This window comes from Botryllus schlosseri, chromosome 3, assembly GCF_051294905.1.
Source record: "Botryllus schlosseri isolate E-star chromosome 3, Bs_hap1, whole genome shotgun sequence".
NCBI lineage: Eukaryota > Metazoa > Chordata > Ascidiacea > Stolidobranchia > Styelidae > Botryllus > Botryllus schlosseri.
Window position 1 is genome coordinate 5,148,887 of NC_137238.1, and position 16,632 is coordinate 5,165,518.

The 16,632-nt window shown below is 40.6% G+C and overlaps 1 protein-coding gene and 3 long non-coding RNA genes across 5 annotated transcripts in view; 2 read left to right on the forward strand and 2 right to left on the reverse strand.

Moving 5' to 3' along the window:
• LOC145436601 (L-rhamnose-binding lectin ELEL-1-like) overlaps positions 1-16,632 on the forward strand; it is a 119,924-nt gene that overhangs the window by 55,115 nt on the left and 48,177 nt on the right. The gene's annotated exons all lie outside the window — the stretch shown is intronic.
• Positions 1-16,632, reverse strand: part of LOC145436620 (uncharacterized) — a 251,531-nt gene that overhangs the window by 44,910 nt on the left and 189,989 nt on the right. The gene's annotated exons all lie outside the window — the stretch shown is intronic.
• Positions 2,109-4,787, reverse strand: LOC145436616 (uncharacterized). The gene is made up of 3 exons (XR_013914344.1): positions 4,643-4,787; positions 4,483-4,583; positions 2,109-3,934 (listed from the first exon to the last, which is right to left on the reverse strand). It is a non-coding gene; the product is annotated as an uncharacterized LOC145436616 (long non-coding RNA).
• Positions 5,031-5,800, forward strand: LOC145436615 (uncharacterized). Its single transcript, XR_013914343.1, has 3 exons — positions 5,031-5,180; positions 5,260-5,302; positions 5,680-5,800. It is a non-coding gene; the product is annotated as an uncharacterized LOC145436615 (long non-coding RNA).

The window sequence follows — 16,632 nt, forward strand, 5'->3', positions numbered from 1 at the left end:
AAATTACCACATTTTGGCGAATCGCGTCCATGAGAATTGCCACGAAATCGCAAAAACCTCTCGTGTTTCGATGAGTGCAGTTCCGGAAAACAACATTTGCAGTAAATGTTCACGATATCCCTAGACGAAGCTTGTATAGCACCTTAATCGTGCCAAATATTAAAGCTGTAGCAAATGTCTTAAGGGTCATAAACGCCGCCGACTTCTGGAAAAAATTACCACATTTTGGCGAATCGCGTCTATGAGAATTGCCACGAAATCGCAAAAACCTCTCGTGTTTCGATGAGCGCAGTTCCGGAAAACAACATTTGCAGTAAATGTTCACGATATCCCTAGACGAAGCTTGTATAGCACCTTAATCGTGCCAAATATTAAAGCTGTAGCAAATGTCTTAAGGGTCAAAAACGCCGCCGACTTCTGGAAAAAATTACCACATTTTGGCGAATCGCGTCTATGAGAATTGCCACGAAATCGCAAAAACCTCTCGTATTTCGATGAGCGCAGTTCCGGAAAACAACATTTGCAGTAAATGTTCACGATATCCCTAGACGAAGCTTGTATAGCACCTTAATCGTGCCAAATATTAAAGCTGTAGCAAATGTCTTAAGGGTCATAAACGCCGCCGACTTCTGGAAAAAATTACCACATTTTGGCGAATCGCGTCCATGAGAATTGCCACGAAATCGCAAAAACCTCTCGTGTTTCGATGAGTGCAGTTCCGGAAAACAACATTTGCAGTAAATGTTCACGATATCCCTAGACGAAGCTTGTATAGCACCTTAATCGTGCCAAATATTAAAGCTGTAGCAAATGTCTTAAGGGTCATAAATAGGGCTGGGCAAAATCGAGTACCTGAGTGATTCGATTCTGAATCACGTATTATGCTTCGAGTCGAGTCGAGTATGTCGAGTATCACTCATTATGACGTCACAACAGAATGTACTGTGTTAAAGTTCAGATATGTACCTTTTATGACTCCGAAAAGAACGTAATGCCTGTTATCGTCACAGGTGAAAGATACTTCGGTATTTTTTCGACCATACCGATTTCATTGCACTTCTTGACAATGTTGTGAGATGATCATATGACTTCGGAAATGTGTTATCAGATCAGTCACCAGTAATTAACGTTCGTAGCTTTGTACTATGAGTCGTATGCTGCGACACGGCCAATCAAGGTTTGAAGGCTTCCCCAGGGGAAAATAGTATCAAAACTATTATTCTCGTTAGTAAATTAACTTTCAGTTGCGAGGAACGTATAATTGCAGTACTCGAAAAAATCGTCTTTTACTACTCGACTCGAATCATTAAAATTAATACTCGATTCAGATTCGAGTACTCGAATCATTGTGCCCAGCCCTAGTCATAAACGCCGCCGACTTCTGGAAAAAATTACCACATTTTGGCGAATCGCGTCTATGAGAATTGCCACGAAATCGCAAAAACCTCTCGTGTTTCGATGAGTGCAGTTCCGGAAAACAACATTTGCAGTAAATGTTCACGATATCCCTAGACGAAGCTTGTATAGCACCTTAATCGTGCCAAATATTAAAGCTGTAGCAAATGTCTTAAGGGTCATAAACGCCGCCGACTTCTGGAAAAAATTACCACATTTTGGCGAATCGCGTCCATGAGAATTGCCACGAAATCGCAAAAACCTCTCGTGTTTCGATGAGTGCAGTTCCGGAAAACAACATTTGCAGTAAATGTTCACGATATCCCTAGACGAAGCTTGTATAGCACCTTAATCGTGCCAAATATTAAAGCTGTAGCAAATGTCTTAATGGTCATAAACGCCGCCGACTTCTAGAAAAAAATTACGACATATTGACGGATCGCCACCAAATCGCGAACTCTCACATCGCTATTTACCTTGCTGTTATGTTCAGGTTGACATTACTGCTGTAGGCCTACCGAAGAGCCGTTACCAGTGAAAGAAATGAAAGAGTTTTCGCACGAAGGAGTCAGACCACATGACAAAGAAATACTGATGTAGCCATCGCGTCAGGAATCCTACTAGCTCTATACCCACCCGATGTAAACATGACCTTTCGCTATCCTCCATCCTGGATATGACATTGCAGTGCAATAATAAAATCTCTCAAGGCATTATAAGGGAGACACGGACGTTTATTGCTTTCTCAGACATGAAATGTTACAGTAATATAACCGTTAAGGTTTTGTTACTAATCATCTCCATTACTGCGAAGTAACACAATGTATCATATCAGTGAATATAAACATATGGCAGTCTCCCTTTGCAGGAAAGCAGAAGCAAACATATGGATTACTGAAACACTTGTTAGTTATGGCAACATGCTTGTAATAGCAGCATATGGATTCAATGAACACTAACAGTGGCATAATATATCAATGCACTATTCCAACTGTACACATACGTACTGTACGTGCAAGGCTGTGGCATCTGTATGTTTGTACCAAGCATCATAAACAGGGGCAGAGAGTGGTTGAAAGCCGCAATAGATTTTCAAAGAACAGAACATGTGAACTCCGCAATAGATTTTCAAAGAACAGAACATGTGAACTCAGCAACGATAACTGGAATTACCATAGGTCATGAAGTGGACACAGACTCTTTAACAGAAGAGAGCTAACAAAGGACATATATTATCATGCAAAGTAATATACACATGATACCAGTTCAGCACAAAGTTTCAACAGGCTGTGAATACAGTGAATCGATACAACTTAAACATATGCTTCTGGGAGCTTCGGTGCAAATAGCTAGTCAACAAAACTGCAAAATATTATTCAAAGACATGGTGAGACTGGATGTTTGGAAACAATAACCAACGCACAGGGTAATCAGAGATATAAACATGCCCACTGTATGTCGCGATAAATTTCACTAGCGCAGATAATTATCATGAAATTTTACAACCAAAACTGTCGACGACTGGATGTTGGGTGAATAACATAGCACTACTAGGTGATTTGGTGCAAAGAGTCAACAAAACTGCAAAATATTACTCTGAGATGTCTGGCAATAGAGGGGAGGCAGAGTTGTCAAAGACATGGTGCGGGATTGGATGTCGCAATAAATTTCACTAGCGCAGATAATTATTATGAAATTTTACAACCAAAACTGTCAACGAGTCGAAAGGCTGTTGCTGTCTTGCAGCAGAACTACAAGAGCAAATTCTATACATAACAGCAGAATACATGACAAAAGACATACATTTAAAATTCTGCTTTTTGATGAAAGTATAAAACGACTAGCAGTGATTCTGTACAACGGAGCATCTACAAAGACATGGTGCGATTGGATGTTGGGTGAATAACACTACTAGGTGACTCTGTGCAAAGGAGCATTTATAAAGACATGGTGCGATTGGATGTTGGGTGAATAACACTACTAGACGATTTGGTGCAAAGAGCCAACAAAACTGCAAAATATTATTCAAAGATGTCTGGCATCGAGGGGAGGCAGAGTTGTCAAAGACTGGCCCGCACGATCTCTACTATAATAGCCGCAAAGCGTCAGTCCATCTAATACTTGAGGAAATTGTGATTTCATCATCGACATAAAATGATCGATAGTGTCGCTATTTAGCCACACAGTGGAAGAAAGCAGCATGTTACGACTTTGATCAATTTGGCCTTATCTAGGCACAGGGCTCTAGACCATTTCGAAAGGCCGAGCAAGGGGTTTAGAGGCTCGTCACCAATCACCTCAATTTCAGTCTTCTCGAATCCGCGAAGTTTCTTTTGGGGCAACTGAAGTGTCTTTTATGTTATCAGTTTTTTCCTTTTTTACTTGAGCAATTAAGACCGAAACACCGGTCATAATTTCAAGTATCAATGCCCATATAACAATGTTTTGAACTTCCAGTTGCTTCAATTCTATACTTCAGTCCCTTTTCACATTCATTCTTTTAAATCAGTTCAACTGACTTCTCCGAGACACCAGGAACCTGAAAGTAGAGAAACACAATCAAGAGTGATACGTTTCTACACGAAAGTAGACAGATTTAGTCTAAAGGTCAAGACTCGTAATTGACACCGATTCAGCTTTTTGAAGACCATGATGAGTTGTCACGGTATGATCTTAAAATAAGACTAATAACGTGGTGTATAGTAATACAGTTTTTTTACATCAACATATTGACTTACAGATTTCGGTAGTCAGGAAACATCATGGTTGGAGTTGTGATGAGAGCACAATACACAACAACAAATATGGAATCAGCATCTGGTGCTAACCAAAGATTCTCTCGACTACAGACAGATGAGTGGGTGACGCTGACGCTTTGAATACATATCGCTGATATCTGTGGTGTTGGAACTATGTGATAGTAAGCACTGTGAGTTACGGTTGCAGCATAAATGACGTCAAATTGACGTTATTCAATAATTATCACCATTCCATATTAATGGATTGGAATAATAGCACAACCGACAAGTATAATAAATGTCATCAGTACAGACTCAAATTGGCAACAAGTTATATATACTGACCTACCTTACAATTCCGTTGCCAGGAAGGCAAGTAGCAACTTCAATTAGATTTCTTTAGTTCTTGATAGTTGACGAGAATGCTTCAGGAATTAAGAATACGGTGAGCTGCAACCAAAATGTAAGATAAATACACAGTCGAACCTTAACTAACAAATAAAACTCACCCGCTTTCCCCGGCACTACTCTCCACGACTAATTATAGGTAATTTGAATACGATCTCACATAACAGGTGAATGTCTTCAACAGCAGCTCAAGCGCGTCGTAGAAACGTGGTCATCTCACTGCAAGGTTCAAAACAGGATATGACGTGGTGTCACGTGTCAACTCCATTGTCGTGATCAGTTCAGTTTATTGGGAATAATAAAAAGCTATTTTCTCCCTATTGCTGAAAATATAAATTGAAGTATGGTCCCATCACTGCAATTACCCCAAAATTGCTCTCAGAACTCGGTATTCTACATTGATCTGAAAAAAAACAGCCAGCCGGGTAGGTCGGAACAATAACGAATCTGCGAGTCATTCCAGCATGAGTGACTCCTTTTTTCCTTTCTTGTTCAGTGATGTCGTAATTCCCCACGTGGCTTAGATGGTGTCGGTGATGTAAAGCAGGAAGCTGTGCTGTGGCCATTATTGATGTGAGGCGTGCAAACTACTGCCCATAGCGCAGCAATGCAATGCAAGATTTGGAAAGGTTCATGAAGGTGCACAACCACAGTAACTAGTAGATGTTTGTATTAACAGTTGAACAGTGTATGCATACCAACAATGTGCTCTTTTTAGGTGACACTGCGAAAGGAAGACCGGGCCTCAAAAATAATGAAAGGTGATTAGAGGGTGGTACTAGTACCGGGAAGGAGCAAGGTTGTAACCGAATCACAATTCGAGCCATGGTATTATGACCCTAGTCCGAGTCCAACTTATTGTGTTGACTGCTCAGTTTACAGTTATAGTGTTCTTGAACCCACTTTTGATAACCCTGTTTGGTGATACCGAATGGTTCTTATTTACAATATACTAATTATCCTCACTTTTAGCAGTTTCTGATCGCATTTTCAAGTTCCAGTGCCGATGGACGAAATCCCAATAGCGTGGTTACTTTACCATTTTTTGAAATTACAATGAATGTCGGTCTTGGCCGTGTGACTCTCTAGTCATTCAACCCTTGGAAGAAGACGCCTAAACTCATTGTGTTGTTTTTAGGGTACAGATCATGGGGACGCAGAGTTGTCAAAGACATGGTACGATGGATGTCAACGAAAAATTTTCTTGATATTCTCATTTCGAATTCTTTTTTTCAATAAAATATATTTATCAAAATGTATGAAGGAAGATGGTTAGAGCATTATTCAAGCATTGATGGATGTAGGCAGTAATGTCGGTCTTCTTAATGTTTAGGTAATACAGAGAGTATGAGATGCAACACAGATACCACAGAAAAGCGATCAACGGTCTGTAGTTGTTGAAAATAAGTCGAAAACAAGGACATTTCTTAGAAATAAGGACAGTTGAGTTTTTCAAGACCGTGCCCTTCAAAATAATTTACATTGCAATTGAAATTATAATTTTATTGTATAACGACGCGTCGAATGAACAAATGGGATCATGTCATTTCATCACTCTGCGTCACTTCATCACTCTCCCACGTTCATCGTCTGCCCAGGCACACCTGAAATGTAAGATAACATAAATTCAATATTTCCTATAACATAAATTCAATATTTCCTTTAGAAATAGGTTCTATTGGGAGATCTTGAATCTGATCGACTCTTTGAATGACACTTCCAAGAAACCCAAATTCAAGAACTGTAGTATAGAAAGTCTAGTGTAATGTTCACCCCTACGGGAATCTCGGTACGTTTCGCCAAATAGAACACGTGCGCAGCTATGATTCTCCAAGTTAGAGTTAATTATATAAAAACAAAGATGTGCGAGCACAGGACACAGATTCCACAACTCAATGATCACACAGATCAAATTGTGAGCTCCAGAGTACAGTCTTGGAAATGCAGCAATCTGATAAATGTAACGAAAGTGTACCTTGGCGTCCTCTTGTATTGATCAGCCATCAGCTCATTTCACATCTTCTGCGCTGGTTCAAATTATTGCGACATGGCTTAGAATGGCATGGCCTCTTTTCATTGGCGAGGCTCGCGAGACCTAGTTAATCTTCAATCTTAAAACCTGTTTAACCCACGTTTGACGACTACGTGTAGGTGACATTGAATGCCTCGTATTCATAATACAGCAGTTTTCCTCACTTACAACTAGAATGGTCCTATTTTGCAAACAACAGCACTGATAGACCAACTATACCTTATGAATCTTAATGCCAAACAAAGCTACCAAATGGAACTCGTAAATGCAATCTTGTTTTTATTAAATCGATTCACTAGATATTAAAGACCAGATATGCAGGCACGTCCGGGGCATAACTGGAAGTATCGGAAATCGGCGAGCGGGATGTAGGCTACCGTGGAGACCAAAGTTTAAACCCGGTTAAAATGAAAGATCTCCTGGGTCGCCATGACCCTTTCTTATCCAGTGAAATCGGTTGCCACAGGCAGTTCTTTTATTATCCAGCCCTTCATCCGTAATCGCGTCATCTCGTTCTTGCTTCTAATCGCCATGTTTCTCGTTAGCTTTCTTGCTTTTCCGTGTTTAGACCGCCTCGAAACTACGATCTGCAGTTGCTCTGCAAAATAAATTAAACGAGGCGGCAGAATTTGTATGCAAAAGGTTATTGATTATAAACAAACTTACATAGCAGTGAGATTGCGGTCTTCGCCGAAAAATGTTATTATATCGATTTATTAGCTATATTGACAAAGTTTTCAAGTGGATCAGCACATCAAAGATTTTGACATTCAGAACAAAACCATAGAAAAGACGGTTCGCTCCAAACAGCGTCCGGAATTGGAAGAGGATAGCAGTTAGCATGGTACCATTTGTCGCATTGGTCACATTTCACCATTTGAGGTTGAGAATCAGAATAAGGCAGCTTGCACACACAAAATAGTGGCAGGTTTAACATTGCGAATGGGGCTGGTATTGGATCCACGACAGAGAAATCAAGTAAATAGACATTTCCTACTTCAATCATGGTGAGGCACATTTGCCGAAGTTGTTGCGTATAAACCACCGTTTCTGGATTCACCCCAAAACACAGGGTTATCGCATTAGCTATGGCGAAGACGCCGCAATCACTACCGTTACCTTGCTGTTGGACGCAGGGAAAAAGTACTTCAAGAGTGCTCGAACACGGCCTATTCAGCATTCCGATTGAACATAAGGTTTTGTCGTTATATGCCGAAGAATTATAGGCGGAATCATACACACATATTTCGCCATCTGCACAGAACATGTTCGAAGCGGTGACCCAATGATTGTTATTTATATTAATTATTTGAATAAATTTTTTTTCTTGCGCTGGAGCGTAAACTGGACCCGCACGATCTCGACTATAATAGCCGCAGGACGTCAGTCCATCTACTTGAGGAAATTGTGATTTCATCATTGACATAAAATGATCTATAGTGTCGCTATTTAGCCACGCAGTGGAAGAAAGCAGAATGTTACGACATTGATCAATTTGGCCTAATCTAGGCGCAGGGGTCCGGACCATTTCGAAACGGCGAGCAAGGGGTTGAGGAGCCAAGTCAATCACCTCAATTTCTGTCTTTTCAAATCCGCGAAGTTTATTTTTTGGCGACTGTAAGTATCTTCCGTATGTGTTATTATTAGTTTTTTCCGCTCTACTTCTTTTTCTCCAAATTTCAATTTCGGGCTCGGCACAATTATCGGTAATCCGTTTTTGCGCTATGCGCTATGTGTGATAGTTTGCACGCATCATGTCCAATCGTCACATTTTCGTTAATTTGCACATAGACGTAGTAATTTGCCCTCATCACGTCTAATCGAGGCATATCCTTGACCACTCTCCCTGTGACTATTTCCCAGGGTCCATATATATGCTGCAGCTATATGTAGTAGTTTGCACGCGTGACGTCTAATCGTTCCATGTCTTTGACACTTTGACACCCTGGGAATACTGTGTTTTCTTAGGTATGCGTTCTTCGCGATAATGGATAGGTATGAGTACACTGTCTGTTAATTTTTGTTCACCCAATTGAAAATTAACAATGTCTTTGACAACTCTGCATCCCCTCGATGCCAAACATCTTGGAGTAATACTTCACGGTTTTGTTAACAAGTGATTTGCAACGAATCTTCCAGAATCGTATATGTTGATGTTGCATCAATTCACTCTATTAATATTATCATTATGTTAACACCGCACCATGTCTTTGACAACTCTGCCTTGCTCAATGTTATGTTGGGCAGTAATTTGCACGCCTCACATCAATATCACCAACACACTAAGTGCTGGTACACTGTGCACTGTAATATGCACGCATTTATCGGTATGTATTCAGGACGTGGTTTCGGTATGAATGCATCATGAAGGACTGTATGATGAGACACAACGCACCATGTCTTTGACAATTCTGCCTCCCCTCGATGCCAGACATCTTCGAGTAATATTTTGCAGTTTTGTTGACTCTTTGCACCAAATCGCCTAGTAGTGTTATTCACCCAACATCCAATCGCACCATGTCTTTGAATAATATTTTGCGGTTTTGTTGACTAGCTATTTGCACAGAAGCATATGTTTAAGTTGTATCGATTCACTGTATTCACAGCCTGTTGGGACTTTGTGCTGAACTGGAATCATGTGTATATTACTTTGCATGATAATATATGTCCTTTGTTAGCTCTCTTCTGTTGAAGAGTCTGTGTCCACTACATGACCTTTGGTAATTCCAGTTATTGTTGCTGAGTTCACATGTTCTGTTCTTTGAAAATCTATTGCAGCTTTCAACCACTCTCTGCCCCTGTTTATGATGCTTGGTACAAACGTACAGATGCCACAGCCTTGCACGTACAGTACGTATGTTGCCATAAATGCTGCTATTACAAGCATGTTGCCATAACTGACAAGTGTTTCAGTAATCTATATGTTTGCTTCTGCTTTCCTGCAAAGGGAGACTGCCATATGTTTATATTCACTGATATGATACATTGTGTTACTTCGCAGTAATGGAGATGATGAGTAACAAGACCCTTACGGGTTATATCGCCAATTCCTGTAACATTTTATGTCTGAGAAAGCAATAAACGTCTGTGTCTTCCTTATAATGCCTTGTGAGATTTTATTATTGTCATATCCAGGATGGAGGATAGCGAAAGGTCATGTTTACATCGGGTGGGTCTGGAGATAGTAGGATTCCTGGCGCGATGGCTACATCAGTATTTCATTGTCATATAGTCTGACTCTTTCGTGCGAATACTCGTTCATTTCTTTCACTGGTAACGACTCTTCGGTAGGCCTACAGCAGTAGTGTCAACCTGAACAGCAAGGTAAATAGCGATGTGAGAGTTCGCGATTTGGTGGCGATCCGTCAATATGTCGTAATTTTTTTCTAGAAGTCGGCGGCGTTTATGACCCTTAAGACATTTGCTACAGCTTTAATATTTGGCACGATTAAGGTGCTATACAAGCTTCGTCTAGGGATATCGTGAACATTTACTGCAAATGTTGTTTTCCGGAACTGCACTCATCGAAACACGAGAGGTTTTTGCGATTTCGTGGCAATTCTCATAGACGCGATTCGCCAAAATGTGGTAATTTTTTCCAGAAGTCGGCGGCGTTTATGACCCTTAAGACATTTGCTACAGCTTTAATATTTGGCACGATTAAGGTGCTATACAAGCTTCGTCTAGGGATATCGTGAACATTTACTGCAAATGTTGTTTTCCGGAACTGCACTCATCGAAACACGAGAGGTTTTTGCGATTTCGTGGCAATTCTCATGGACGCGATTCGCCAAAATGTGGTAATTTTTTCCAGAAGTCGGCGGCGTTTATGACCCTTAAGACATTTGCTACAGCTTTAATATTTGGCACGATTAAGGTGCTATACAAGCTTCGTCTAGGGATATCGTGAACATTTACTGCAAATGTTGTTTTCCGGAACTGCACTCATCGAAACACGAGAGGTTTTTGCGATTTCGTGGCAATTCTCATGGACGCGATTCGCCAAAATGTGGTAATTTTTTCCAGAAGTCGGCGGCGTTTATGACCCTTAAGACATTTGCTACAGCTTTAATATTTGGCACGATTAAGGTGCTATACAAGCTTCGTCTAGGGATATCGTGAACATTTACTGCAAATGTTGTTTTCCGGAACTGCACTCATCGAAACACGAGAGGTTTTTGCGATTTCGTGGCAATTCTCATAGACGCGATTCGCCAAAATGTGGTAATTTTTTCCAGAAGTCGGCGGCGTTTTTGACCCTTAAGACATTTGCTACAGCTTTAATATTTGGCACGATTAAGGTGCTATACAAGCTTCGTCTAGGGATATCGTGAACATTTACTGCAAATGTTGTTTTCCGGAACTGCGCTCATCGAAACACGAGAGGTTTTTGCGATTTCGTGGCAATTCTCATAGACGCGATTCGCCAAAATGTGGTAATTTTTTCCAGAAGTCGGCGGCGTTTATGACCCTTAAGACATTTGCTACAGCTTTAATATTTGGCACGATTAAGGTGCTATACAAGCTTCGTCTAGGGATATCGTGTACATTTACTGCAAATGTTGTTTTCCGGAACTGCGCTCATCGAAACACGAGAGCTTCTCGCGTATTTGGTTGAAATATTGCAAGTGCTAATTCATGGTTATCTATTTTGGACACGTTTTTGGCGACGGATCTACATAAAATTTGGTATGGACAGAGTTCTATCTACGTTCTATCATATGTCAGTGTCCAAATCCGGATAAGCTATCCGGATACGCCATTGTTTCATCATGATGATGATACCATCGTTCATGTTGTCACATTTCAGATTTAGTGGTTACCCTTCGATTTGTGTGATAGAATTTTGTGTGATAACTTCACTCTGGTCTACACGCGGCCTATACCCGCGAAAGTTACTATACATAGTATACACATTACACAATTAGCAGTGACGTTGTCACACAAAATTTTATTACACAAATCAAAGGGTACCTACTGAATCTAACATGCGACAACATGAACGGTGGTATCTTCAAAATAATGTAACAATGGCGTATCCGGATTTGGACACTGACATATGATAGAGCGTAGATATAACTCTGCCCAAATTTTACGTAGATCCGTCGCCAAAAACGTGTCCAAAATAGATAACTATGAATTAGCGTTTGTAATAATTGATCCAAATACGCGAAAAGCTCTGGTGATTCGATGAGCGCAGTTCCGGAAAACAGCATTTGTAATGAATGTCCACGATATCCCTAGACGTAGCTTGTATAGCAACTTACATGTGTCATATATAAGAGCTATTTCTGGAAAAAATTGATACATTTTGGCGAATTGCGTCTGAGGATTGCAACGAAATCGCAAAAAACTCCCGTGTTTCGATGAGTTCAGGAAAAAAATATTTGCAGTAAATGTCCACGATATCTCTAGACGTAGCTTGTATAGCACCTTACATGTGCCAAATATTAAAGCTATCTAGCAAATGTCTTTCAGCTCCAAATCAACGATCACTTACAGAAAAAACATTACTACACATATTGACGGACCACTACCAAATCGCGAACACTCACATCGATATTTAACCAGCTGTTCAGGTTGAAATTGCTGCAGTAGGCGTACCGCAGAGCCGTTACCAGTGAAAGAAATGAACAGGCGCCTACCGAAGAGCCGTTACCAGTGAAAGAAATGAACGAGTTTTCGCACGAAGGAGTCGGACTGCATGGCAAAGAAATACTGAGGATTCCTGGCGGGCGCGCCAGGAATCCTATCTCCAGACCCACCCGATGTAAAACATGACCCTTCGCTATCCTCCATCCTATCCTGGATATGACATTGCAGTGCAATAATAAAATCTCACAAGACATAAGGAAGACACAGACGTTTATTGCTTTCTCAGACATAAAATAAATGTTGTTGTTCTCATCATCTCCATTTACTTTGAAGTAATACAATGTCATCTCCATTTACTGTGAAGTAATACAATGTATCATATCAGTGAATGTGTACATATAGCACAGGGTTGTCAGATTGGCCCTTTCGGGGCCAAATTAGTGAAATTTGGCCCTTTTTAGAGGCAGTTGGCCCCAAAATAATAATTTGGCCCCTTGGCCCTTTAGTTTCAATTTTTGGCCCTTTTTGGAAGCAGTTGAGACATACCGTCTAAGTATTCAAATACATCTATCTCGCAAATTGAGCTGACAGTGTTACTTAATGCCAATGTCAAAGATTCGAGTGGAAACACTGTAGAACAGGGGTGTCAAAGATCCGGCCCACCAAGCAATTCTGAGTAGATTGAACAAATCTTATATTTTTCAGCACATCATTTGCAGCAAATATTGAGATTTTTTGCAGGATAAACGTCCTTGTTCACAGGGTCCATTATAACCACCCAACTACGGTGCCGTGGTTTCACTCTAGTTACCGCTATAGTGATATGTCGGTGAAATTGATATCCAATTTCAAGAAGACAAAAAGTGAACACTAAATTCAAAGTTATTTACACAAGCTAAAACGCCAATGCGGAACCTTTATATGCAGTTTACGTGGAGAAAATATTAGTTGCACAAATGCATTATAAAAATATCTGCAGTCGCACTGCCGTGTCACTTTCGACTAGGGCTGGGCAAAATCGAGTACCTGAGTGATTCGATTCTGAATCACGAAATATGCTTCGAGTCGAGTAATCGAGTATCACTCATTATGACGTCATAACAGAATGTAATACGCCAAATATCAAATATGTATCGTTTATACGTCACCACAAAGAGTATAATGCCTGTTATCCATCTCATAATACACACTTGGCTATTTTTTCGACCATACCGATTTCATTCCTCTTGGTGATAATCTTGTGGGACAATCATGACTTCGGAAATGTGTTACGTCCTGCAACCTTCGTATATAGATTCGTACCATATGTTTCGTATGCTACGATACCGCCAATCGAGGTTTCGATGCTTGACAGTGAAAATTAGTTCCGAAACTATATAACTGTCGTTAATAAATTACCTTTCAATGGGGAGAACCCTATAATTTCAGTACTCGAGAAAAATCGTATTTTACTACTCGACTCGAATCATTAAAATTAATACTCGATTCAGATTCGAGTACTCGAGTCATTGTGCACAGCCCTACTTTGTTTTTGTAGAATGTAGACTGTGTTGGAATTGTAAATACAGATTTGTGAACAGTGGACGAAAAAGCATCGAACATGGCTGGAAGCTATGTAGCCTTATATTGCTTATAGTACTTGATGATTGATAGAAATTTCAGAGAAAAAAATTCAACATAACCGTAGAGTTTTTTGGTGAAAAACCTAAAAATTAGGGTTATAAGTTGGATAAGTTTCAAATGTAAAGAAACTATTCTCTCAATGTTTAATTAAAATTCATAAAATCTAATCGCTCTCATATTATAGCACAAAAAGTTTAATTTTACGATTTTATATTCAGTCGGAAGAGGCTTGAAATAATGAAGCAGTTATTGTAGTTGGATCCAGTGTAGTTGCAGGTAGTGGATTTGGTGTCCTACAACACTATCAACAATATAAAACTGGATTTCCAGGTGTCTATGGGTAATGTTGCAACGTTATTGAACAATTTGGCCCTTTTTTGGCCCCTTTTCCGGCGCTGTTTGGCCCTTTTTCGCAAAAGATGTCTGGCAACCCTGATATAGCACAGTCTGCCTTCGCAGGAAAGCAGAAGCACACATATAAATTACTGAAACACCGGTCTCTGTTAAGGCAATATGCTCGTAATAGGAGCATATGAAATCGCTAAGCAGTGGCATAATATAATATATCAATGCAGTATTCCAACTGTACATGTATGTACAAGGCTGTGACACCAAACATCATAAACAGGGGCATAGAATGGTTGAAAGCAAAGCCGCAATAGATTTTAAAGAGCAGAACATTTGAACTCAGCAACAATAACTTTCAGAGAGCTAACAAAAGACATATGTTATCATGCAACTCAATATACACACGATTCAAGTTCAGCACAAAAGTCTCAACACAGGTAGTGGATAAAGAATATAATAACAATATTAATGAGGGTGAATCGATACAACTTTGGTTATTTGCACCGAAGCATTGACTAAGTTGAGTTTATTAGCAATTTTCAATACTCCACAAAATTTGGGTTACAATGAAAAGATAGGTAGGTATAGTAGTAAAGCAGCGGCTCCCAAATTTTTTGTACTCGCTCCCTTAGATGCTCGTGAAATTTTTCGTGCCCATTAGCCTACCGTTGTGTAGTCGAAATGACTAGAGTCAACATTTTCAGACAGTCGGTATTGACTATTATCCGCTACGGCCGGAATTCGAGCAAGTCTTCAACATAAATTGTGGTGACCCCCATCAAAAGTTGGATTGACTTGTCCCTCGGGTCTTGGTTACAACCTTGCGAATGCCAATCGGGAATCTACGAATATTTGTTGTTCTACTGGGTTCGGACATGTATTGGAAAAGTCGCATACAATCACGCAGCCCACCACTGAGGTATCTGGTCCGTTTCGATGCCGTAGCTACACTCTGCTAGTTATGGTCCTGATGATACTCTTAGACACTCTATTCCACCGGGATATTACGGAAAAGACGGACGTTGAGGCCAAATAAACACAGAAAAACCCATACCCTATATTTCACTCATATTGTGTTGGAGTGATATGCATCTTGGTCTAGCACTGTCTGCGTGCAGATTATAAGAGCATCATGACCGAGGTGATCGAAGTGAAAGTGCCGATTTCGAGAATGTTCCGATGTATTCGGTTAAAGCACCTTGAATTTCAACAATGCATACCAAACGTATTATTAGTCAGAAACATGGTTTATTTTGTTCAAGTGCATTTTCAACGTAGCCTAAATCTAAACACGTACTAGATGTCGACATTTGAATCTGGAGGCTAGCAGCGTCTATCACGTTCGGAAAGTGGAGCGGTGGGTAAGCCAGTCATTCAAGTCATAAATCCTTTTAATTGCAACACAACGTTTCCATTGACTTTCCCTAAAGTTTTGATAAAAACCCAGAGTTCCATGTATGTTCCGGACCACAATTGTGGAACAGCATCTCGACAGCTATCCGACAGTCGTCGAGCATGTCCGCATTCAAGTCGAATCACAAGCAATGTTCCTGTGAGCTGCGCACGTGCACGGTGCTGAGACGGTCTCTGCGCACTAAAAATCGAAACTGATGATGTGTTGTCCAAGGGTCTGTGCAGTAAGTTGGTGAGTGTGCGCAGGCTGATTACAATCAATTTGGAGTTTTTGGGTTGCTAGTTTCTTTAACTTAAAATTATCTCAATACCGCACGCTGATGACATCACATACTCACAAACTTCCAATAAAAAAAAAGAACCAATTTGCAGAATGAAGCAGTGGAACGAAATGTTATTAAAATCAAAACAATGATATTTTTAAAATTCAATGGCAGGTATATAACGTTCAGGTTGCGTACGACGTCTCCCGCTGCGCCTTGGAGAATGCAGTGCCTGATTGGCCACAGGCCGTGTAGCTGATGCCTGACTGGCCAGAGGCCCTGCACTTGCCGCCTGATTGGCCACAGGCCCTGCAACTGTCGGTTGATTGGCCACAGGCCCTGCAACTGTCGGTTGATTGGTCACAGGCCCTGCAACTGTCGGTTGATTGGCCACAGGCCCTGCAACTGTCGGTTGATTGGCCACAGGCCCTGTAGTTGCCGCCTGATTCGCCACAGGCCCTGCAGATGACAAAGCCATTGATGTAGGTGTCTGCACGCCAACACTTTGGGTTGATTGCAGAAATGCCATCCGCATTCATAATATAATCGTTTACAACCACAGAAGTCGCCGCCTCTCCTGGTACTATTTTTAAGACACCATCTGTCACGCGGCGATCCAGCCGAACTTTGAACTTAAACTTGTTGTGTCCGTAATCCACTCCGATTGTAATCCACTCCGATTGTAATCCACTCCGATTCTTCCTTGAGGTCTGAACAGAAAATTGATATATGCATTCCGAACTTTGAACTTAAACTTGTTGTGTCCGTAATCCACTCCGATTGTAATCCACTCCGATTCTTCCTTGAGGTCTGAACA